We start from the raw sequence: 23,452 nt of genomic DNA on the forward strand, positions 1-23,452 counted from the left end.
CTCTCATGCTCTGTCTCTCCAAAAGAAAGAAATGTTAAAAAAATTTAAAAAAAAAGAAATGCTTATATAAATCAAGTTCAAAACTTAGGAAAAAACAATTTCAAAGCAACATCTTTTAAATAGCTGTAGTTTCAAATCCCCATCAAAAGGCTAAAATCATGGCAATCCTGACCTCCGGATGCTCAGCCAGCCCCGGAAAGGGGGCAGATCGACTTGATGGTTGCCACTGGGTCCCACCAGGAGCTCGGGTTCACCTCAGCATTATTCCTCGGCCAAGTCTATTCCTGCTAACTTGGATTTTACCTCCACTGGTTGGGAAAAGGGAGCGCTGTTTGGACGCGCCTCCTCTCCGGAGGACCCGCCCGGTCGCACCCAGGAGCTGGGCGAGCCAACCAGGCTCCAGGAGGGGTTTGTGCACACCCGCGTCAACCCGGAATGGCCTGAATGACTCATGGAGGACCGAAGGTGGTGCGAACTCCTCACCGAGTAAACAACTCACAACCCTGTTCTTGCATTTTTGTGCTCGCAGGGCTGGTGACAAGCCAGGGGCGTAGATGCTTATGGTTGGGAGCCTCCAGCTGCATTGGGGGGTTGGGGGGGCATTTCTCTCCTGGGAGGTTGAAGGAAGGGAGGAGGCATTCCTTTCTCCTAGACCCCAGGTGCCAGTTCTTGTAGCTGTGCCCTGTCCCCTTTCAGGTTGTCAGGGACCCTTCTCTGGTCTTGTGTCTTAGGAACACGGTCTCTCCTTCTCCTCTCCTGCCTCCCAGTCTCAGTCTGGAATGCACTCACTGCCCACCCACCTGTCTATTGGTTGAAAACAAGTCTTGGGGCCCCTGGGTGGCTCAGTCGGTTGAGCGGGGGACTTAGCTCAGGTCATCCTCTCACGGGTTCGGGAGTTCGAGCCCCACGTTGGGCTCTGTGCTGACAGCTCAGAGCCTGGAGCAGGTTTCGGATTCTGTGTCTCCCTCTCTCTCTGCCCCTCCCCCACTCACGCTTGGTCTCTCTTTCAAAAATAAATGCCTAAAAATAAAAAAAAAAACAGTGTTTATAAAAAAAAAACAAACAAGTCTTGCAGGGGCCTGGGTGGCTCAGTTGGTTAGGCATCCAACTTCCAGCTCAGGTCATGATCTCATGGTTTGTGAGTTTGAGCCCCCCACCCCCACCCCACCCCACCCCACCCCACCCCACCCCACCCCCGCATTGGGCTCTCTGTTTCTTAGCACAGAGCCTGCTTTGGATCCTCTGGCCCCCTCTCTCTACCCCTCCCCCCCCAAAAAATAAACATTAAAAAGAAAATTTTAAAAACGGAAAACAAGTCTTGGACCTCACTGTCTCTTGGAAACTTTGCCTATTTCCCATCTCCCAACCTAAATCAGAGTGACTTTCTCCCTCTTGGGTTCTGGGTCTGGATTTTATTGATACTTTTATTATTCTAACATGTTGTAACCGATATATATATCTGTTCAACTCTCCCATTAGAAGTTAACTTGAAATGGATCAAGAGATCAAACATAAGACCTGAAATTTTAAAATTCCTGGAAGAGTGGTGCTGGGTGGCTCGTTGGTTAAGTGTCCAACTTCGGCTCAGGTCATGATCTCATGGTTCATGAATTTGAGCCCCGGGTCAGGTTCTGTGCTGACAGCTCAGAGCCTGGAGCCTGCTTCAGATCCTGTCTCTGTCTCTCTGCCCCTCTCCTGCTTGCTAACTTGCGTGTGCTCTCTCTCTCTCTCAAATATAAATAAACATGTATTTATTTATTTTACATTTATTCATTTTTGAGAGACAGAGACAGAGCACAAGTGGGGGACAGGCAGAGAGAGAATGAGACACAGAATCTGAGGCAGGCTGCAGGCTCCAAGCTGTCAGCACAGAGCCCGACACGGGGCTCGGACTCACGAACTGTGAGATCATGACCTGAGCCGAAGTCGGACGCTTAACTGACTGAGCCACCCAGGTGCCCCAAGTTTTCTGTTCCTTTTTAAAAAGCCTTTGACGGGTGCCTGGGTGGGTCAGTCAGTTAAGTGTCTGGCTTCAGTTCAGGTCATGATCTCATGGTTTCTGAGTTCAAGCCCTGCTCAATGTAGAGCCTGCTTCAGATCCTCTGTCTCCCTCTCTCTACTCCTCCCCCACTCTCTTTCTCTCTCTCTCTCTCTCTCTCTCTCAAAAATAAACATTAAAAATATTTTTTGAGATAGATACTAACCTTATTGTTTTTCAGCCTACTTTTTCAAATATGTGCACTGAAGACTGTGAATTTCCCTCCAAGCCCAGATTTAACCAAAGTCCCCACGTTTTTATTTTTTGTGAAATTGTATTAAAGCATGACATGTGTGCAAGAAAGTGCCCGGTGTTAAATATACAGGTTGATGAATTATCCCAAAGTAAACACACCTGTAACCAGCTGATAACCACACTTGTAACCCAAATCAAGAGACAGCTATTAGTTCAAAGCTTGAGTCTCCTAATATTGCCTGTTTCTTTAAAGTTCATGCCGGATCATTCCGACACCTGAATCACTTATAGGTTCGTCTCTCTTTTCTGTTTTTCAGTTGTTTGGTCACGTCTCTTGGCATTCCTGGATTTTTTTTTTTTGTTGTTGTTGTTAATTGAACACTCAACTTTCTTTGTGAAAATCGTAGAGGTTTTGGTAGTCGTTATCCATAGAGGATTTCATTTACTTTCGTCATCAGTTAATTTAGCTGAGGGTGGTCTATTTTCAGTTTGCATTTATTCTTAGGATGTAGCCATTTCAGGGATCTGAGCTGAAAACTCGGGGTCTTTACTAGTGCCCTTGCCTTTCAGCAGGCCTTCTGGTTCATTTTGGCTCCCGGCACCCGACACCGCCCAGACTTCTGCTCTTCTGTGCTCGGCAAGTTCGTCAAGTGGGTCTCAGGGGGCTCACTGTCTGTGCTCCCTTTTCTCTAGGGAGAAACCACCCCTTAAGCCTTGGTTGTTTGGGGGGAATTCAACCCAGTGTTTTTGTCTCCCAGCTCAGTGCGCCCGTTCAAAGCTCTATGATATTGCTTTGTGTTTGTCATCCACGACCCAGTGATGATTCAGCAAATGCCAAAGGTCCAATGTAGGGGGATGTACGGCCAACTTCACTATGAGTTAACAGTGCAGAGCCTGCTTGGGGTTCTCTCTCTCTCTCCCTCTCTCTCTGCCCCTCCCTTGCTCGAATGCCCCTCTCTGTCTCTCTGTCTCTCAAAATAAATCAACTTAAAAGATGGGGCGCCTGGGGACTCAGTGAGTTGGGTGTCCGACTTCGGCTCAGGTCATGATCTCATGGTCTGTGGGTTTGAGCCGCACGTCGGGCCCTGTGCTGACAGCTTGGAGCCTGGAGCCTGCTTCAGATTCTGTGTCTCCGTCTCTCTCTGCCCCTCCCCAATTCCCACTCTGCCTCTCTCTCAAAAATAAATAAACTTTAAACAAAATTTAAAAAGAAATGAAAAGATCTACGTCCTGATTTCAGTGGCTCAGATAGTTGTAATGATAGGATATTTCAGGGTTAGCTTGTCCCCTCTGTGAATTATGAGGTGGGCTTTTCAGATTGGACGTAGTCTCCTTGGGCACTATAGCTACATGAATATGCACCTTGTCCTAACTTATGCTTATGCATTCTGTTCTGTGTGTGTATGTGTATGTGTATTTTTTTTTTTTTTGAAAATGTTCAGAGCCGTAGAACAGTTCAAAGTCATACAATGAACACTTCCATACTCTTCACATGGATTTGACTGTTTACATTATGCCAGAGTTGATTTTTCTCTTTCTCTTCCTTCCCAGATACACACACACACACACACACACACACGCACTTTTTGAACCATTTGAAAGATGCACACACCATAATACTTCAGTCCTCAACACTTTAGCATGTTTTTCCCAAGAACCAGGACATTTTCTTCTGTAACCACAATACCACAATAATACACCCCCAAATTTAACATTGATACAATAATATTATCTAATGTTCCGTCCCTATTCATATTTTCCCAGTTGTCTTAATAATGTGCTTTATGGTTGTTGTTGGGTTTTTTCTTTTTAAATGATTGGGACCCTTTTCAGGATTACACTTGGCATTTAATTGTCTTAGTCCTTCAGTCTTCTTTAGAGCAGTCTCCGTATTTTTTTGTTTCTTTCACGACACTGATATTTTTGAAGTGGCCGGGCCGGTTACCTTATAGAAGGTTCCATGCTGGATTTGTCTGATTGTCGCCTCATGGTGTTTTGAGTCAAATATTTGTACCGGGAATGTAACGTTACACAGACGATGCTCTGTCTCTTTCGATGCGTCTTATCAGGAGGTCCATGATGCTTGTTCTGTATCCTGATACAATGTCACTGCTGCCACTGAAACAGAAGAGACGAATGTTCTGGAATGAAATGTACTTAGGAGTTGGGGAATCTGTTAAGAAGACAAAGACTCGTTTCTCAAGGCTGCCAGGACTGATGCTACAGGAGCCGGTCAATTTGTATTGCTTAAGCCACAGCTTGGCTCTTCTTACAGGTAGAGGGTGGCAGGTAGTATGAAAATGAAGGACATGCCCCTCCTCCCTAAGGCACCTCCTAGCACAAGAGAGACGCTAACATGTATGAAAGAATTTTCCAGCGTGATGGGAGAGAATATTTTTCAGCTTAGGACTAGAACCCAGATGTGAGCATGGCAAGAATAGTGACTCAGGGGGTTGGTAATTGGCACAGACCCCACTCTCCATGTTTTTATTTTCACTGCTTCCCAGTATGTACTCACGATTCTCATTACATCTGTTTCCTCCTTGCCTTCCACATTCACTGTAGTCATTCACATTTCTATTCCCTCCCTCATGTTGACTCACCGGAGCCCTACCCTGCACTGCCCCGCAGGACCTGTGGTAGCCTGCCTCCAAGATGGCTCCCTGTGAGCCTTCCTGCCTCCTGGTGTTCTCACCTGTACCCTGCCTCACTGTGCCAGAGTCGGTCTGTGTGACCAATGACATATGGCAGAAGTGGTGTGTCACTTCCAAGATTAGATTATAAAAGGCTGGGGCTTCTGTCTTGGGCTGGTCTTCAATCTCTCTCTTTCTCCCTCCCTGCCTCTCTCTCTCTCTGTCTTCTTCTTCTTCTCCTTCTCCTTCTCCTTCCCTTCTCCTTCTCCTTCTCCTTCTTCTTCTTCTTCTTCTTCTTCTTCTTCTTCTTCTTCTTCTTCTTCTTCTTCTATCACCTACCAATTGCCATGTCATGAACACACTCAAGCATTCTATGGAGAGACCTACATGGCGAGGAACGGGGCCAAGGATCAGAGAGGACTGACTCCTGCCAAGAGCTCAGCGAGTGAGCTGGTGGGCAGATTCTCCAGTCTCAGCCAAGCGGGGAGAGGACAGCAGCCCCAGCTGTCAACTTCACCATAATCTCTGAAGAGACTGAGCCAGACCCACCCAGCTGAGGCATCCCAGACTCCAGACCCTCAAACACTGTGAGACCATTATTTATATATGTATATGTGTGTGTATATATATATATATATCATATATCACATATATAATCACATATACGAGCATATTATCTATACTACATTCCTCTCTGTTCTGTACTTTCCTTTTTTTTCACCTAACGTTATATTTTGCTTTCTTTTTATTACCATGGTTTCTCATACTTTAAACAACTATATAATATTCCATTGTATAAATTTGCCATAATTTATTTAACCAGTCCACCACTGATAGGCAGTTTGTCTTTAGTCTTTTGCTACTGTGATAGGGTGAGTCAAAACATGTCAACAGCTTAATCCCCTGAACCTGTGAATGTGTCCCCTTTCATGGCCAAATGGGCTCTGCAGCTGTGATTAAGTTAAGGGTGGTGAAAAGGGGAGATTAGCCTGTATTATCCAGGTGGCCCCCATGTAACCAATCACGAGTCCTTTTTTAAAAGGGAGGCAGGAGCTTGAGAGTCAGGATGAAGGTGTGAGCGGCGCTTCGGGTGATAGAAGGTTGGAACCAGAGAATGTGGGTATCCCCCAGAAGCTGGAAAAGGCTCGGAAATGTACTCTCCCCTAGAACCTCCGGAAAGAACAAGCCTTTGATTTTAGCTGGGCGAGACCCATTGTGGACTTCTGGCCTCCAGAACTGTAAGGTAATGAACTTGTGTTGTTTTAAGCAGCTATGTTTATGGGAGACGGTTACAGCAGCCGCAGGAAATGCACAGCTACTATTACGATTATAAACAGAGTTGCATTGAATTATCTCGTACGTTGCACATTTTGCATTTTGTGCAAGCATACTTGCAAGAGAAACGCCTAGATGCAGGATTGCCCACAGGCAGTGTTAGTTTGGTTCAGTCCCACTTCCAACGGTAATTTTTGTGAGAACGTCTTCCACAGCCTCTCCAATGAGTGCATAAACTTTTGGATTTTTACCGTTCAGCAATTGAAAAACGCTAATTTCTTTGAACGAGCTAATTATTACTACGTACTCCTCATCCGCACACCGTATTTAGAATCTCCGTCAGAGGTAGGACTAAGTCCTTGTTTCTATTTTATTCCATGCTGTTTGCCTGTGTCCCTCCTATTACCTTACATAGAGCGGGCTCTCTTCATAGAATGATAAAAGGATGTATATCCAAAGGTATCCATTCTGCAATAGTGGGCAAGAAACGTTATATAGAATTCATTTTACCCATCTTTCTATCCAACAAATACCACGTCTAAAAACATTTCCTCTGTTTTGGACAAAAACATCCTTCATGGTAACCGTTGCTGAGTGCAGAGTTAAGGAATGGTTGCCTGCCCTCATTGTGTCCCCTGCCCCCCCTTTTTGTTGCTGTTTGACTGATGGATGGAAGGTGGGATCACCCACGGGTGGCCTCCCCCTGCCTCTGTGCCCCAGACAGCTACCGCAGACCTTTCCCCTTTAACAGCAACACGATCCCCGCTCCTGGAGGTAGCCCATCTTACTGCTTATTTGCACAACAGCTAAAACTTGTTTGTGCCCTATTTAAGGATGAACAGCCTCGCCGCAGACTGTAACCTTCTGCTTTTCCGGTAAAGGATGAAACCTCTAGAAACTTCCACCTCCTTCCTTCTCTTAGCTTGGGAATGGTTCCTTAGGTTTCTCCCTATCTATTTACACTGCCAGCGCCTTTCCTGTTTTTGAGATCTTAAAACTTCACAGAACGAAAAAGCTGTCCCTTTTCCTAAAAAACGGTGGAGACTTTTCGTTGTTTTAAATTCGTTTCTTTTGTTTATAATGTAACCCGGTTGGTTTGAAATTTAATTAAAAACGTTGTTTGGCAAAAGTTCTGACCCGAGAAATCTCCTGGGTCATCACGTAAGCTGTTAGCTAAAACTTAACTACATAGCGCTTAGCCTCAATGAGCATCAGTGTGCACATTCAGAATTTTCAAAACTTGCAAGAGACCACAGAGCTTAAGTATTTTTTTTTAATGTTTATTTTTGAGAGAGCGAGAGGGACAGCGTGAGAGTGGGAGAGGGGCAGAGAGAGAGGGAGATAGAATCCGAGGCGGGTTCCAGGCTCTGAGCTGTCAGCACCGAGCCCGACGCGGGGCTCGAACTCCAGGACTGTGAGGTCATGACCTGAGCCGAAGCCAGACGCTTAACCGACTGGGCCACCCAGGTGCCCCACAACCTAAGTATAGTAAGTCCTGGAAAGACAAAACAAATCTATTGGCAATGAGCCTAATTATGAAACTTCTTTGGTTACGGACAGGGGTACAACAGGATGAAGCCTTTTTTTTTTTTTTTTTTTTTTTAATTTTTTTTTTAACATTTATTTGTTTTTGAGACAGAGAGAGACAGAGCATGAACCGGGGAGGGGCAGAGAGAGAGGGAGACACAGAATCGGAAGCAGGCTCTAGCCATCAGCCCAGAACCCGACGCGGGGCTCGAACTCACATACTGTGAGATCGTGACCTGAGCTGAAGTCGGAGGCTTAACCGACTGAGCCACTCAGGCGCCCCCAGGATGAAGCCTTTTAAGAGAAACCCATGACTTCCGTCCTCTTGTCATTCTGAATCGGTGGCTGTTAATACCCCACGAAGACTCTGAAGACAGACTGGTGCTTCTCCATCCTTTTCTGATCGCGTGTGCCCACTTTCTGATGGTCTCTTATTCCACATGAGACCTAACCGTGAGTCGTTTCGCGGTCCACCAACAGGAGGGCGCATTTGTGACGCACGCTGTCCGAGGGCCTGGCGCTTCATGTGCCGATTTGTTGATCATCGTGGGGTCGTGACTTGATGACCCACGACTGTAACCTGAGGTACACATGATGGGAACGTGGTTACGCAGGAGAACGTGATGACGCACGAGCACTGAGGCTGTTAGCGCGAGAGTCAGGTCTGTTTGTCCCAGCTGTTTCTGCTAGAGCTTTCTCCCGGTGATCGTGCTGGCAGCACCACTGCTTCCAAATGGCATCTCTTCAGCTTGAGTTAATTTTAGATAAAGATGAACTAATATCGGGATAAGCCCTGGGTGTTGTATGTAAGCCAGTTTGACCATCAATTATATTAAACAATAATAAAAAAAAAAATGAACAAATGTACAGACATGTGGTCGTCCCAAGGACTTTTAAATTAGCATTAGAACTAGTATTTCTAAACTCCCTACCTCCCCACTACAGTGTGGGACACTACTCTTCTCCCTTAGGAAATCAATTTCCTATGGACAGTATTTTTTTTTTTCCCCCAACACAGAATGTGTAACAGTCTAAACTTCCATTGCTTTTTCGTTTTCCAAAGCTCCACTATGCCTATCTTTATGCCTTAAAAAAACAACAACAACTCTGTAATCTCTTATGTGGCAATTTCCACACCCCACTCCCTGCCTCAGCTAGGTGGTAAAAGCCCCAGGAGTACAGGAATCACACCTGCCTGTTCACTGTGTCACCAGCATTTTCGCAGCGTAGACACTTCGTTAGGGCCTTAAGGATTGAATAAGTAAATGGAAGTGTGGAAAGGATTGAAAACGTCCAAGATGAGAGGAAACTTCTAGTGCTATGGATAAAGAAACATTGACCCAAGGCAGTGTTTCTTTACCATATTTTCATCATTTTTCCTCAGGGAGAAAAATGCTGAGAAAAATTAAATACATTGAAGGGAATTAAATATTCAGATAACGTTGAGCTTTGAAAGGCCACTGTAATAGCTAAGATCCCCCCACCCCCACCCCCACCCCCACCCCCACCTCCAGGAATTAATTTGGGACCTATTGTTCAAGTGGAAGGTCTATGATCTGAGGTCTGGTCTCCTATTTCTCTGTGGGCTTCCTTTTACTTCCTGAAGATTCGATTGACCGTGGAAGGGTAGGGGAGGAGGGTGGTTGTCCTCAGAAGTGTGGTTTGCGAGCTCCTGGGTTGGGTGAGGCATGGAGGTGAAATGAGAGCATTTCTGGCAATGAACTTGTATCCTATCTGCGGGAGGTTTGGTGAGAAGGAGCCAGGGAGACTGGAAGCGGTTGGCAGAACCTTGGGAAAGACGGGTAGATCGAGTTCTACCAGGAATCAATCCAGGAATATTAAACTTGACAATGATGCAAAAGCGGCTTTGCCCTGTGTGGGGAGAATTGCCCCTCTGGGGGACAGATTCATTTACATCCTCTGTTACCACTGGTTCTGTTCAATTTAGCGTGAACCAGGCTGTGCAAGACAAGACTGGAAAACCCGAAAGGGCGTGATGTGAACGTTGCATATTTTTTCCCACTGAAGCACAGATTTTTTTTTTTCCCCTATAATTTATAAGTAACCGGCATTTTCAAATTTTAGATTGCTCTCTATTAACTACACAGTTTGTAATAACTGTGATTAGCTGTTTGCTTCTTTCCTCACAGTTATACTATTTTGTTCCTCTGGGTATGAAAAAGGAATGAGAGGTTTCTAAATAAGATTTTTATCAATGGAAAGTAGGAGCTGTGTGCATTTCGTGGAGAAGGTAGTCTAGAGGACAACCTTTATGGACCCGGGGCAAACTATATTGATTGTGTAATGTGTATATTTGGGGGGGGGGGAGGAATCTATAGTTAAAAAAAAGCTTGCCACTTCATTATTTATAACAGCCAAAAGATGAACAACTCTGTTCATCATCAGATGAACAGATAAGCAGAGGGTTTATACATAAAATGGGATACGTTTCAGCCTTAAAAAGGCAAGCAGGCTACGGCCTGGATGGACCTTGAAGACCATACGCCAAGTGAAATAAGCCAGTCACAAAAGGATAAATGCTGTCTGATTCTACTGTCAAAGGACAAAAATAATTTAGGAATGCTTGTCCTTTGTTTAAGAGCAAATAAGCCACCGAGGGGGGACTACAGTGTCTCTCAAGCAGTGGGATACTCTTCCTGAGGCATTTTGGGCGAGAGTGAGTTTTATAGAGCTTTAGAGGAACCATGCAGGGCAGGGTGTGATTGGCTGGGGTGCATATGTGACCTTATTTAGAAAGCTCTAGGCGGAAATAAGTAGAGCCCAGAGCTGGCTCAGCATTTGGCATTTCTGGTCAAGTGGGAGCAGTTACTGGAACACAAAAGTTGGGTTTGCTGATCTGGCACCTGGGGCTGGAGTGCCTCTAACGTGGGCCTGGAAATTTAGTTCTTCTCTTCCCTAGAGCAGTCAAATCCATAGACCTAGAATGTAGAGTAGAGCTTGCCAGCAGCTAGGGAAAAGGAGGCGCGGGTGCTGTTTGGTGGCTAAGCATAGGATTTTAGCTTAAGATTAAAAAAGAAAGTTGTGGAGATGGGTAGAAGTGATAGTTGTTCAGTAACGTGAGTGTCCAAAACACCACTAAGCTGTATACATAAAACGGTTACAGCGGGGGCGCTTGGCTGGCTGAGTCGGTTGAGCGTCCGAGTCTCGATTTCAGCCGAAGTCACGATCCCAGGGTCATGGGCTCGAGCCTCGGGTCAGGTTCCACACGGGGCACGGAACCTGCTCAAGATCCTCTCGCTCATGACATGAGCCGAAACCGAGAGTTGGATGCCTAACCCACCAAGCCACCCAGGTGCCCCGACGGTGACTAGAGTTGAGATTTCTCAACCGATCCGGTCAACAGACAGAGGACGTTGAGACCATGTCTCAAAGTGCAGGGGAAGCGTATAGACTCGGGCGGTAACTGCTGCCTCTTGCACAGAACTGTGCTTTAAAGAAAAAAAAAATTCCCCTTTTTTATAGAAAATCAGGAAAATATGCGTAAAAAACTTTTGCCACTTAATGGGAGAAATTTAAGCTAAATCATGTTCAGCATCTTCATCCTTAAATGAAAAGATGATTTAAAAATCTCCAAGATTACTACTTTGTAATTGATCAGCACAGAACCGTTGAAACTTTGTTCAAGAAAAAAATTTTTAACTCCCTGTGTTTTGTCCCCTTGGCGAGGGGCGCTGGTGAACATAACAAGTGATTTCAGACACTGTGAACAGACTCGGTACAGGATGCAGGAGAAGAAAGCCGTACATTTAGCCTGTACGTTTTGCCTTTTATTTTTCTGAAATTCAAGTGCAGCCTGAACCTTGAAATCTCTGGCCTCTGAGTCTCTCAGAACCGCGGTGGTACGTTAGCTCAGTGGTAAAAGTGAGATGTGACTTTTGGGAAAAAGTGAAATGTGTCCTGATAGCCATTTTGATGAGACACCTGGATGAATTGTTTTTCAGCCCTCCCTATTCGGTAGATTTATTAAGTAGAAAATTTCAGGAAGGTTTTGTTTGTTTTTTCTGAAAATGTTTCCTGGGGTAAAACTTTGTAATCTTTTTTTCTGTCTCCTGGAGTAGTCCTAGTAATAAATGCAGATACTATGGAATGATTGTTTTTGGGCAGAAGGCCATATAAATACTTCGGGTTTTCTATGTGACTTATGTACAGGGTCCACAAACACTGTGAAGACCATCGTCCTAAATAGCAAATGTGTCCGAGTTGGGCTCGGCCACTGTGGTTGCTGTTGGCCCAGAGCGAGCCCTGGGAAGCAGGTACGCCAGGGAGCAGTGGTGCAAAGCTTCTAGCAATGGTTTTGCACACTGCTTGCCAGAACTCCAGTCTATCAGCAGATTAAGGCTTTGATATTAGGTGAGGCTTTTTGGTTAAGGCTTGTATGGGTTTATATCCAATTAAAAATCAGCTTTCAATGTATTAAAGAACCCTGTTTATTTCAAAGCAAATTTGGGGGATGTCCACTTTTGTTCTTTCGTGGTGCTACGTACTAATTTCACGGCCCATCTGATTATTTCCTCCATGAATCAGAAAATCCTTGGGTGCATCTCCCTGCTTCCCCTCTCTTGATCTTGGCTGCTCTTGGCCTTGTGCACTTAACTGCGAAGTCGATTCTAAAATTTGTATTTTCACAAAAGTTGTTGAGATTTCCATTGGGATTAAATCGATAGGTCATTCTTTTTTTTTTTTCTTTTTTTCTTTTTTTTTTAATTTAAATTGGTTTCCATATATCGATAGGTCATTCTGCGGAAAGCTTTATGGTAGCGAATTTTCCAATCTCCGAGCTTCATTTAGTTCCTCATTTCTTATGTCTGTGGTACATTCTAAAATGCTATGATTTTTTTCCATTAAGGCCTCACATGTTTCATAGATTGATTACTAGTTTCATTGCATTTTCAGTGCTATTGTAAATTGTTCGAATTGTTAATGTTTAATTTTTAAAAAAACGTGCATTATTTTGAGAGAGAGAGCATGCGTGTGCACGCAAGCTGGGGAGGGGCAGGGAGAGAGAGAATCCCAAGCAGGCTTGCATGGTCAGCACAGAGACCGACATAGGGCTCAGTCTCGTGAACCATGAGGTCATGACCTGAGCCGAAATCAAGAGCCAGATGCTCAACTGACAGAGCCACCCAGGCGCCCCCAGTAATTTGTCTTTCAAGGGGCTGATCCATTTCATCTAATCTGTAGGCTTTCTAAACAAAGTTCTTTTTAGTAGTATCTTTTATTAGTCTAATGTCTGTAGGGCCTGGAACATGCCCCCTTTCTTTATTCTGGCTGTTGGTAATCTGTGTTTCTCCCTTTTTCTTGGTCAGTCTGCCTAGAGCTTTAACCATTTGATTTCTTCAAACAACCAGCTTTGGATCTCGTTGACTTTTCCAATTTTCTGTTTTAAATTTTACTGATTTGTCTTCTATATAGTCTTCTGCTTGACTTGGGGTTTATTCTGCTTTTCTCTGCTTGAAGTAGATACTTAGATGATACTTTTCTGATGTAATAACTTAGTGCTATGAATTTTCCTCTTAGCACAAATTTGGATAAGTTGATTATGTTTGTTCAGCTCAAAATATTTTCTGGTTCTCCTTGAGATCTCCTCTTTGACCCACACAGCCTTTACAAGAACATTGTTGAGGTGTGCCTGGGTGGCTCAGTCGGTTAAGTGTCTGACTTTTCCCACCACCCCCCCCCCCAAATTTTAATTCAAATTCTAGTTAGTCAACATACAGTGCAATATTGGTTTCAGTAGTAGAATTTAGGGACTCTTCACTTGCATACAACACCCAGTGGTCATCACAACAGTGGCCTCCTTAATACCCGTCACCCATCTAGCCCATCCCCTGCCTACTTCCCTCCATCAACCCTCAGTTTATCTCCATGGTTCAGAATCTCTTGTGGTCTGTTTCCATGCCCCTGCACCCCCGCCCTTTTACACTATATACAAAATCCTAGAGGAGAACACAGGCAGCAACCTCTTTGACCTTGGCCACAGAAACTTCTTACTAGACAGGTCTCTAGAGGTAAGGGAAACAAAAGCAAAAATGAACTACTAGGACCTCATCCAGGTAAAAAGCTTCTGAACAGAAAAGGGAACCATCAACTAAACTAAAAGGTGGCCTACAGAATGGGAGAAGATATTGCAAATGGCGTATTGGATAAAGGGTTAGTATCCAAAATCTATGAAGAACTTAACACACTCAATACCCCCAAAACAAATAATCCAGTTAAGAAATGGGCAGAAGACATGAATAGATGCTTTTCCAAAGAAGACCTCTGGGAGACACATGAAAAGATGTTCAACGTCAGTGATCATCCGGGAAATACAAAACCACAATGAGATACTATCTCAGACTGGTCATAATGGCTAAAATTAACACGAGAAGCAACAGGTGTTGGTGAGGATGCAGAGAAAGGAGAACCCTCTCTTGCACTGTTGGTGGGGATGCAAACTGGTGTAGCCGCTCTGGAAAACGGTATGGAGTTTGCCCAGAAAGTTAAAAATAGAGCTACCCTATGATTCAGCAATTGCACTAGTAGGTATTTCTCCAAAGGATACAAAAATACAGATTTGAAGGGATACATGCACCCAGTGGTTATAGCAGTATCATGTACAATAGCCAAAGTATGGAAAGAGCCCAAATGTCTATCGACTGATGAATGGATAAAGATGTTGTGTGTACACACACACACACACACACACACACACACACACACACACACAGACACACACACGCTGGAATATTACTCAGCAATCAAAATTTTTTTGCCATTTGCGATTATGTCAATGGAGCTAAAGCGTATTAGGCTAAGTGAAAGAAGTTAGAGAAAGACCAATCCCACATAATTTCACTCATACGGAATTTAACCAACAGAAAAGATGAACATATGTGAGGGGAGGAAGTGTCTGACTCTTGAATTCAGCCGAGGTCTTGATCTCAGGGTTGTGAGTTCAAGCCCTGTTTTGGGCTCCCTGCTGGGAGTGAAGCCTACCTTAAAAAAGAAAACAAAAAGGGGGCACCTGAGTGGTTTAGTCAGTTAAGCATCCGGCTCCTGATTGGTTAGATTGAGACCACATTGGGCTCTGTATGGACAGTGTGGAGCCTGCTCGGGGTTCTCTCTCTCTACCCCTCTCCCCTGTTTGTGTGTTTTCTCTCAAACGAACAAACATTAAAAAAAAATTTTTTAATGTTTTTTTGAGAGAGGGCAAGTAGGAGTGAGTCAGACACAGAATCTGAAGCAGGTTCCAGGCCCTGATCTCTCAGCTGTCAGCACAGAGCCTGACATGGGGCTCGAATTCACGAACTGCAAGATCGTGACCCCAGCTGAAGTCAGACACTCAACCGACTGAGCCACCCAGGTGCCCCTGAATAGACACTTAAAAAAAAGAAAGAAAAGGTACATTGTTTAATTTCCATGTACTTGGCAATGTTCCAGAAATATTTGTTGGTTTCTGGTTTAATTCTGTTATCAGAAAATGTACTTGGCTTGATTTCTGTTTCAATTGTTTAACATTGTTGGGGTTGGTTTTATGACCTAGAATATAGTCTGTTGGTTGCATCCTGCCCTATTGGTAATTCTTCCACGTTTTGACTTTGTCTCAGTTTGCTTGCTACTTAATTTGCTTGCTATTTCCTTTTTAGGTCCTTGAGCCATTGCCACTTATATTTTGTCTAGAGTTTCTCATTGTAATCAGGGAGAAGGATGGGCTGTCACATGAATCCCACATCTTGGCCAGCACCATAAACTCTCAACACACTTTTTTTTTTTTTTTAATTTTTTTAATGTTTTATTTATTTTTGAGACAGAGCATGAGCAGGGGAGGGGCAGAGAGAGGGAGACACAGAATCTGCAGCAGGCTCCAGGCTCTGAGCGGTCGGCACAGAGCCCGAGGCAACACTCGAACCCACGAACTGTGAGATCATGACCTGAGCCGAAGTCGGACACTCAACCGACTGAGTCACCCAGGCGCCTCAACACATTTTAAAAATACCTTTTCATCCACATTGAATAACAGCAGGCCTATAAGTATCTTTTCTTACACTTCCCTTGTTGGGTTTTGGTATCAAGGTTATTTTTATTTTAACCTGATAAAATGAACTGGGGAGTGTTTCTTTTTCTGTTCTCTGAGAGAGTTCGTTTTTTTTTTTTTTTTTTTTTTTTTTTTTTTTTTTTTTGTATGTTTCATGGACCATTTTGGTGAAGCCATAGGAACATGGAAATGTTAAGGGAAGGTTTTGACTACTGATACAGTGTGTTTGCTATGTAGAAAATTTGTCAGTTTTTCTACCTTTTTTCTGGAGAAATTGTGTTTCATCTATACAATCTATTGGCATAAGATTATAATTGCATATTATCTTTTGGAAGTCTTCTGATCTAGAGTATGATCCTCTTTGTGTGCTGTTAATTTTTTTTTCCTTGCTAACTCTTGCTAAAGGTTTGTGAATTTTATTCTTCTTAAAGAACCGATAGTTAGCTTGGTTGATTCTATTATGGGTTTCTTTTGTATTTTGTTCATTTCTGTTGTGTTTGGGAGTTTATCTTTGGGAGTTTCTTTGGGAGTTTCTTTTGGAAGTTTCTTTGGGAGTTTATCTTCTACTCATTTACTGACTGATGCTTAGTTCATTGATTCTACTTTTCAGTGTTTTTCTAAAGTACATGTTTAAGACTATAAATTTACTTTTAAGAATGGATTCGGCTGTATCCCACAATTTTTAAATTTTTAAAAATGTTTTTATTTATTTTTGAGACAGAAACAGAGCATGAGCAGGGGAGGGGCAGAGAGAGAGGGAGACACAGAATCCAAAGCAGGCTCCAGGCTGTGAGCTGTCAGCACAGAGCCTGACGTGGGGCTCGAACTCATGGACTGTGAGATCATGACCTGAGCTGAAGCGGGATGCTTAACCGACTGAGCCACCCAGGCATCCCATACAGTTTTTGATATGTAGAACTGATCATGAATTTTCCTTGTAATTTGATCTTTGAACTATGGGTTACTCATAAGTGTGTGCCTCAATTTCTAAAATGCGGACCTTCTCATTCTTTGTTTCTCATTGTTAGCTTATTGTTAGAGATTATGATCTGTATTCTGCTTGTTTAAAATTTCTTTGCCACTGAAACGTGGTTAATTTTTTTGAAATTGTTTCACACTTACACGAAAGGAAGTCTCTTTCTGCTGCTGTTAAGATACTGTGTTCTATACGTGTCCATTGAGTCTTTTTTCGTAATTTTGTTAAAATCTTCAGTATCCTATTTTTTACTTTTTCTATTGCCTATGAGATGTTAAGTATCCCACTATGATTATGGATATGTCTATCTCCTCCTATTCTGTCAACTTTGGCTTTCAGTTTTGGGACTATATTTGGGGCATAGGATTTCAAATAATATTTTTTTTTATAATTTGAATTCCTATTTATTTTTTAGTGTTTATTTTTGAGAGAGAGAGAGAGAGAGAGAGAGAGAGAGAGAGAGAGAGAGAGAGAGAGAGAGAGACACACAGGGAGTGAGTGGAGGAGGGGTAGAGAGCAAGGGAGACACAGAATCCGAAGCAGGCTCCAGGCTCTGAGCTGTCAGCAGCACACAGCCCGATGCGGGGCTCGAACTCACGGACTGTGAGATTATGACCTGAGCCGAAGTCGGAAGCTTAACTGACTGAGCCACCCAGGTGCCCCTTGAATTTCTATTTAAATGTTTTTCTTATTTATGTATCTTGTCAACTGTGCAAATGATTAAAATAGCTACAGTGGCTTCAGCTGCACTCTACTGTGCGTATGTGTATGTTACATGTATATTACAATATTCTTCAACCCTCCTTTATCTTTATATTTTAATGTTTACTTATATTTGAGAGCGCGAGACCCCAAACGCAAGTGGCAGGGGGGCAGAGAGAGAGGAAGACAGGATCCTAAGCAGGCTCCAGGCTCCGAGCTGTCAGCACAGAGCCCATCATGGGGCTCGAACTCACAAGCTGTGAGATCATGACCTGTGCTGAAGTCAGACACTTAACCAACTGAGCCACTCAGGCGCCCCATGTATCTCTACATTTTAGATCAGACTCTTGTAAACAGTATGGGATTGGATTTAACAATTTTTAACTGAATCATCTAGTCAGTTTGCTTTTATTACCTATCCTGCTGTTTTTGGATCCTGTCTATGTGGTTGTGTGTTTGATGTGTATGGTACGTGTTTGATCATCTTGTTTTATGTTTTCTACTTGTTTCCCCTTTCCCCTGATTTCCTACCCTCTTTGGACTGGGGGGATGTTTTTTCTTCTCTAGTCATTTGGAAGTCCTCTGTTTTTTAATTTTTCAGTGGCTATCCTACTAATCTTAAACATGCATATTTAAGTCCTGAAAGTCTCAAGTTTACCTCCTGGGTGATACAAGAACTTTAGAATACTTTAATTCCTCTGGAGTTCTGCTATTATGGCCTATCTAAATTTATTTCTTCGCTTTCCTCTCATTTTGAGACAATGTAGATTCACATTCAATTGTAAAGAAATAATACAAAGAGATTCCTGCACTCTTTACTCAGTTTCTCCCAATGGTAACATCTTTCAAAACTAAAATACAGTATCAGAGCCAGGAAACAAACAGACATGAATGCGATCCACTGATTTTGTTCAGGTTTTACCAGGTTTACATGCACAGGTGTGTGGGTGTACTTTGTTCTCTGCTCTATCACATATAGGGCTATTGTCCAGATCGAGAACAGTTTCATCAGAAAGATCCTTTGTGCTGTCCTTGTTTAGCCACAGACCCTTGCTTCTCTAACTCCTGACAACCACTAACCTATTCTTCACTTCTAATTTTGTGTTTTCAAGAACTTGATACAAATGAAACCATGTAGTATCTAATCTTTTGAAATTGACTGTTTTCATTCAGCCTAATTTTCTTGAGATTCCTTCAAGTTGTTTTGATCTATTTTAATTTTACCATTGTTGTTTTTATATTTCGTGGGAAATTACTTTTATTGTTTTACACCCTTCATATTTACTTTTAGCCACACATTCACTGTTCTTTTACCCTGTTGCTCAATTCTTATATCACTCGGGATCTCTTTCTTCCTGCGTGAAATACATCCCTTAGTATTTGGTTTCTTAATGGCCTCCTGGGGAAAACTGCATAACTTTCTGTGCCTTGTAAGGGGTTTTTATTTCATTCGTGTAATTTTTTTTTTTAAAGGAACTTTTTAATTGAAATATAAGCTACATATAGGCAAGTGCATACAGTTATAAGAAACCTACAATTTAAGATGATGAAAGTACAACTGGGTGAATTTTTACATAGTTAATATAAAAGAAATGGAGTATTACCAGCACCCCCACAAGCCTCTTTTATATTCCCTTCCAGTTGCTACCTTCCTCTCTCCCCCACCCCAAATTCCCATCCCATCCCTATAGAATAGTTCTGACCATTTTTGCTTTTTATAAATGGAACTTTACTCTCTTTGTCGGTCTTCTTTCTGTCAGCATTAGCTTTGTGAGGCCCATTCATGGTGCTGTTCATAGCAATGGCTCGTTCATGTTGTATAAATTCATGTTCATTGTTGTATAAATTCCATTTTAGTAATATTCCATAATTACTCTGCTGGTGGTAGAGATTTGGTTGTTTCCACTTTGGGTCTGTTATAATCAATACTGCTGTGAACTTTCTTGTACGTCTCTTTTGGTGCACATGTGTATACTTCTGTTGGCTACACGCCTGGGAGTGGAAGTGTTGTTTTGGAGAGTACATTTAGGAGATCTTGCTAAATTTTTCCCACACTGGTTATGTCCGTTTATACTTCCACACGTGGTGTATGAATGCATCAGTTGTTTCCCATACTTCCCAATAATTCCTATTGTGTCAGCTTTAAATATGGTTTTAATTTAGTCATTCTGTTGGGTATGTAGTAGTGTCTCATTGACTTAGAATTTCCATGATGCCTGTATAGGTTGAGCATCTTTTCATATATTTTAATATTGGCCACTTGGATATTCTCTTTGGGGAAGAGTCTGCTCATGTGTCTTGTCTCAGTTTCTCTTGAGTTGCTGGTATTTTTAAGTTTTTTTTTTTTTAAATTATTTTATTTATTTATTTATTTTTTGAGCCAGAGAGAGAGCAAGCAGGGGAGGGGCAGAGAGACAGGGAGAGAGAGTCCCAACCAGGCTCTGTGCTGTCAGTGTAGAGGCCGACGTGGGACTCGAACCTACAAACTGTGAGATTGTGACCTGAGCCAAAACCAAGAGTGAGATGCTTAACCAACTGAGCCACCCAGGCACTCCTCTTTTTATTATTGATGTATGGGAATTCTTAAATATACTCTAAATCAAAGTCTGTTGGTTAGGTTTTCTTAGTGCTTTTTCATTCTCCTAACAGGTTCTTTTTCATAGAAATAGTTTTAATGTAGTCTAACTTATCAGTCGTTTTCCTTTATAGTTAATGTTTTTGGTGTTCTTTATAAATTTCTTTTGCCTCCCTGTTTTTAAATTATCTTTGTTTCCCTTCCCTTATGTTCATCTGTTTTGTCTCTTAAATTCCTCATATGAGTGAAGCCATATGATTTTTGTCTTTCTCTGACTAATTTCACTTAGCATGATACCCTCCAGTTCCATCCATGTAGTTGGAAATGGCAAGATTTCATTCTTTTTGATTGCCTTGTACCCATAAATACAGAGAACAAACTAAGGGTTGCTGGAGGGTTTGTCGGAGGGGGGATGGGCTAAATGGGTAAGTGGCACTAAGGAATCTACTCATGAAATCATTGTTGCACTATATGCTAACTAATTTGGGTGTAAATTTTAAAAAATTAAAAAAATTTTCTTTTGCCTAATCTAAAATTATGAATATATTCTGTTATGCTTTAGAAGCCTTTTCACATTTACATCTATAACCTGGGTTTTCATGTAGGGTACACATTTTTTTTTTTTTTTTTCATCTGGCCATTCAGTTGACTTAGCACTGTTGTATTAAAATGACATCCTTTCTTGACCATTCTTCAATGTCCCCTTTTTTTATAAATCAGGCACCATAGACCGAGATGGGTGCTTTTATGGCCTGTGAGACCTTTAACTGATTTGTCTGTAATTTGTTGTTGTTGTTTGTTTTTGTCCTGGGAACAAGAAGCATAAAACACAGGCCCTGCTCTTAAACTGCTGATAGTCTAATGTAGGAATCCCTTAAATTACTAGTTTCAACATGATGTGGTGTGGAAGCAAACCATGTTAAAACTGTACTCATGTTTATGTTTTTAGAATTAATCTGTTAAGATTCACTTGAGTAAAGAAATTCTATAGGAAGACTGTTGTCATAACTGAAAGGTATTTTGCATTTCATTACTTGGATTGTCTTTCTAGTGTACCATACATGAATATATCCCTAAACATACATTGTTTAGTTTTACCTGTTTGGTTTTACTGTGAAATGGCATTAGCCCACATGTATTCTGTACTGTATTTGTTACGGTTCAATTTAAGCTTTTAAGACTAATTACATTTTAGTGATAGAATTTCCAGCAGTAGGAAAAATTTTGTGCCAGATGGTTTCCATTAAATCGGTAGTTCCTAAGATCTCGTATACGGCATCATTGTAGATGGTATTAAGACCAACATTTAAAAATGATCACTTTATATTTTAATAGTGTCTGTTGGTTAAAAGCATAGTGTTGGTTTTCCAATTACTTCTAGCCCCAAATTTCAAGTCAGTGTAAGAACATTTAGGTCAATTTTCCAGGTGGTAGATACTTTGCTCTTCTTTGTAGCGTGGCAGAAATGTGGTGTGGGGTACGCTTGGATAACCGTGCCGCCTACAGTGCCTTTCCTGGCCCAGGGAATGAGGGAGGAGCATTCATCGTTGCCTCCTTTTGGTCAGGGCCACTCTGCAGTCAAGGCGAAGTTGCTTCCTGAAAGAAAGTTACCGTTGGCTGGGACAGCAGCAGCACACTGGGCAACAGCATGGAAGAGGTGAAGTGTGTGTCAGGTTCACTGCTCTTCTGCTGCGAATGCCTACTTGCCAACTCGGCATCTTGGGGATGCACGTAATTCAATGTCAACAAATCTATGATTTCTCGGATTATAAGGTGAAGTCCCACCCGTGTCTGGTGGTACCACCCATCTTCTCTGACAAATGGAAAGATAAAGGGTGGTATCAGGCGTGCTTGTTGGGGCTCTGGATTGAGAGCCTGGTGATCATACTATGCGTCGTATCCTGAGAAGGGCTTCAGTTCCAGAAAGAGTATGTAGCCAGGAGGGTGGGTTTCCAAGGGCAGAAGAGCAGCAAAAGGCAAGGCGTAGAGCCAGAGTTGGGGGTGGAGGCGAGTGAGCCTGGGGAATAGTCCTCATCCAGAGCGAAAGCGCCAGGCCACAGTACATTTTATGGTGGTAAGTGGGGCAGATTTTATCAAGTCACACAGTCCTCTGTCTCTGGGGAAGAAGCAGGAATCCACAAGACCTGACCGTGCCTGTGGGAGAAGAAGAAGCGCCGATAGTCCGGGAGAGTTCCACAGGAGTTCAAGTGTGGGAGGGTATGAGGATGAACTATCCATGACAGCCAAGGACCAGGCTAGAGGAGAGTTGATCTGGAGAAAAAGAAAAGTTCATTTTTTAACCTGTTAAGTTTGAGGAGACTGTGCAGGAGGCTGGGATGAACAACAACAGAAAAGCTAAGTGACCGTGCCAGGGGCATGGGGCCTTACCAGGCTGGGGACAACAGCCCAGAGCTGTCGGGGAGAGCGTGGGAGAGAGACAGAATGGCTGATTCTGCACATAGCTAAGGAGAAGGGCAGAGGCCACAGTTAGTGACGTTGCTGGTACAATATGGCCTTGTACGTAGCATTTCGTAAATATCTGTTGAAATATTTTTGAAATACCGGTGCAGACACTGGATGGCAGAAATTTAAAAGGTGTAGTGACATTTGAACTTCAGGAGGTGGCGCTTCTGGTACACTTCACCTTGGAATATGGTTTTATACGCGGAGGTAAAGGAAAAACTTGCAGCAGTCAGTCGACTTGAACTAGAGCCCAGCTCTTTACTTCTCAGCCTCCTACCTTGTATGGCTGCTGCTTAGTATATAATTTTTAATAAGCATGGCTTGAGTTCCCGCTCCCACTGTAAATTAGAAATCGGCAATGGCTGTTTAAAGGCTTATCAGTGCAACTGGAGGCAACAGCTGGCAAGCTGGCTTGGAGGGAGGAGACTGGAAACAAACTAAGTTGGTGCTAGAGTACCGTATGTTGCGAAAGAAACAGGCATCTTTCAGACTGTGTGTGTGGCGGGGGGGGGGGGGGGGGCAGGTGATACGGTTATATGTCCAGTTGCAGGATGAACAGCGGGCCAGGTCATAGCTGGTGCCACATCTTTCCCACAGTGTTGAGTAAAGGCTGAGAGAAACCTAGCCCTGAGGGAATCTAGCCATAGGCAGGAAGTATGGCGGTGGTGGGCAGGCAGCTGAAGGCCTCAGGGATGCCCGGCTGTTCGTGGGGATGGAGTTGTGGGCAGAATTCTAGTCTCGGATGAATCGAGGCTGATCCTAGAACTCAGTGGATGGAACAAAACTGACTAGAGGAGAAGAGTGGGGGAAGGGCCACAGGAGGACAGCTAGTACTGAGTTAGCACTTGTGTACTGAGCTCTATCCAGAGCACCCAGTAGCTGGAAGGTGGGAGAACCAGGATTCCATCCCAGTCTGTCTCCGGAACTCAGGCTCTTCACCCCCAGGCCACAACAGTGGCTGGAACTGCCCGCTGTTGCAGCTTGGGTACGGCTGATGCTGGCCCTGCAGGCACACTGCCATGGGTCTTAC

General features: G+C 43.2%; 1 protein-coding gene and 1 long non-coding RNA gene across 4 annotated transcripts in view; one reads left to right on the forward strand and one right to left on the reverse strand.

Annotated features, from left to right (window-relative positions):
- Positions 1-23,452, forward strand: part of FANK1 (fibronectin type III and ankyrin repeat domains 1) — a 103,606-nt gene that overhangs the window by 5,214 nt on the left and 74,940 nt on the right. The gene's annotated exons all lie outside the window — the stretch shown is intronic.
- Positions 3,897-23,452, reverse strand: part of LOC122232132 — a 37,214-nt gene continuing 17,658 nt past the window's right edge. The window contains exon 4 of the long non-coding RNA XR_006209493.1: positions 3,897-4,351. This is a non-coding gene — a long non-coding RNA (uncharacterized LOC122232132). The remainder of the gene's footprint in view (positions 4,352-23,452) is intronic.

The sequence above is a fragment of the Panthera tigris genome, chromosome D2 (genome assembly GCF_018350195.1).
Source record: "Panthera tigris isolate Pti1 chromosome D2, P.tigris_Pti1_mat1.1, whole genome shotgun sequence".
NCBI classification, from domain to species: Eukaryota; Metazoa; Chordata; class Mammalia; order Carnivora; family Felidae; genus Panthera; species Panthera tigris.